Below are 2463 nucleotides of genomic sequence, written 5' to 3'. Positions count from 1 at the left end.
TGGGTTGGGGAATTTTTTGAGAATTACATGTGTGTAAAGAATTTCAAGGGTGCGGCAAAGAGAGGTGGGCTTCGTAGATTGAAGATTTTTTTTTAGAATCATACATGTGTCAAGAGTTTCTATACATGATTGAAATAGGAAAGACCCTTTAAATATGTGAAAACTATTTTTGGAAACGAAGGGTGGGGGGGTTGGGGATTTTTCTGAGAATCATACTCGTGTCAGGAATTTCCAAAAGTGATTGGAATAGGAAAGACCTTTTAAATATATTATTTTCGGAATGGGGGGGGGGGGGGGGGNTTAACCGTGAGTTTTTCTCAAAGATAGATAAGAATTCATAACTATCTCCTTAATTAATTATGTTTTTGACTCACCTTACGAGGAAATGAAGGCATGATCAGATGAAAATCAAAATGTTTTTCTTTAATTCAATGAAAAATAAAATGTAAACTAGTGGAAAAAGTTTATCCAATAAATAATTGTAGGACTCTTAGAGATGACAATTGGAGCAGGGTGAGGCGAGATGGGGCGGGGAAACAATAAATGAGGCATGATAGAGGAGCTTCTTAATGTGGTGAAGCGGGCTAGGGCGAATTTAGATATATATATATATTTTTTTTTTTTGATTTGCACCGGGTGTCCGAGTCTCTTTGAGCCCCGACTAATCCCGGGGGTGCACAGGCCCTCGGCAAGGAGTTTCCCGCAAGTGCACCACGGTTAATTCAGGTTTTACCCAGTCCGATGGCCCTCAGAAATTGTTTGCACCTAGTGGGTTTCGAACTTGAGCAAGTTTGGGTTTGATATAGTTGTTGCGATGGTGGTGAACATAAATTGGTATTATTTTTTTACTGTGGTATTAAAGTCATGATAGGATTTTTCAATTAAATAGCATTTCCCCCATCTCAAATGACATTATATATTTAATAAGGAAGTAAAAATTGAAGTTGTCCGATTTTCAGAGTGTTCTTGATTCTAGCTTGGGAGGTAAAATGAAATATGTTTGTTCTAAAGTGAAACTACAATTTTTCCCATTTTGTCGAAACTCGAACAAAATTTTGAACACATGTATGAATCAGGAGTGACTACAGAGGAGTAAAGATCAGAGTTTTTTTTTCAATTTTCTTGATTCATAGTTCTTAGGTAGGGGTAAAAATAATTTTTTTTATGATGTTTCAAAGTATAATCACTATATGCTTTTTATGTGTTTTTTTTTTTGTGAAGTGGGTAGTTGAAAAAAGAAGTTGTTATTAGTGTTTTTGTTCTGTAAGTCTGCATATTCAATGAGGCGAGACAGGGTATGGCTTAGTAGGGAGGGACAGGGGCACAACATGTTGGAAATTTCTAATAAGGTAAGGTATTTTTCTGAATCATACATGTGTCAAGAATTTCTATACGTAATTGGAATAAGAAAGACGTTTTTAATATATGAAAATTATTTTGGAAAACGAAGGACGGGGGAGGAGGGAGGCAAGCGGTGGATCAAGCAATCTGTGAGTTTTTCTCAATAATAGATAAGAATTCAATAACCATTTCTTTAATTAATTATATTTTTTTGACTAACCTTACAAGGAAATAAAGACATGATTAGATGAAAATTAAATGTTTTTCTTCAATTCAAATGAAAACAAGATATAAAAAAAGTGGAAAACATTTATCCAACTAATAATTGCATGACTCTCAGAGATGACAATTGGGGCAGGGTGAGGCGAGACGGAGTAGTAGAAACAATAAATGGAGTAGGGCAGGACGACAGGGTGGGAGAAACAATAAATAAGGTAGAGTAGGAGAGCTTCTTAATAAGGTGGAGCGGGGTGGTACATGATAAAAGAAAACTTTAGAGATATTTTAACGGAGTAGAGTAGGTTTGAGTTTGATATAGTTGTTGCAATAGTGGTGCACATGAATCGTTACTACTTTTCACTATGGTATTAGAGCTATGCTACAATTTTTCAATTAAATAGTATTTCTCCCATCTCAAATTACTTGATATGTTTAAAAATAGAGTAAAAATTGAGCCTTTTTGAGTTTTTAAAGTGTTCTTGCTTCTAGTTTGGGAGGTAAAATGAAATATATTTGTTCTGAAGTGAAACTACAGTTTTCTACATTTTGACGAAAATCAAACAAAAATTTGAGCATATATATATGAATATGGAGTGACGACAAAGGAGTAAAAATTAGAGATTCTTTTTAGTTTTCTTGGTTCATGGTTTTTGGGGTGGGGTGGGGTGGGGAGGGGGTGAAAATGAATCTTTGTGATGTTCTAAAGTATAATCAATGTATGCCTTTTGTGTTTTTTTTGTTTTGTGAAGTGGGTAGTTGAAAAAAAAAAGTTGTTGTTGTTAGTGTTTTTGTTCCGTGAGTGTGCATATTAAATGGGGCGGGGCAGAGTAGAGCTTGACATGGAAGGGCAGAGGAACAAAATGTTGGGATAATTCTAAACAGAATAGGGTATGACTGATTAAA

Source organism: Solanum stenotomum, chromosome 2 (assembly GCF_019186545.1).
Source record: "Solanum stenotomum isolate F172 chromosome 2, ASM1918654v1, whole genome shotgun sequence".
Taxonomy (NCBI): Eukaryota; Viridiplantae; Streptophyta; class Magnoliopsida; order Solanales; family Solanaceae; genus Solanum; species Solanum stenotomum.
This window is presented reverse-complemented; position numbering follows the sequence as displayed.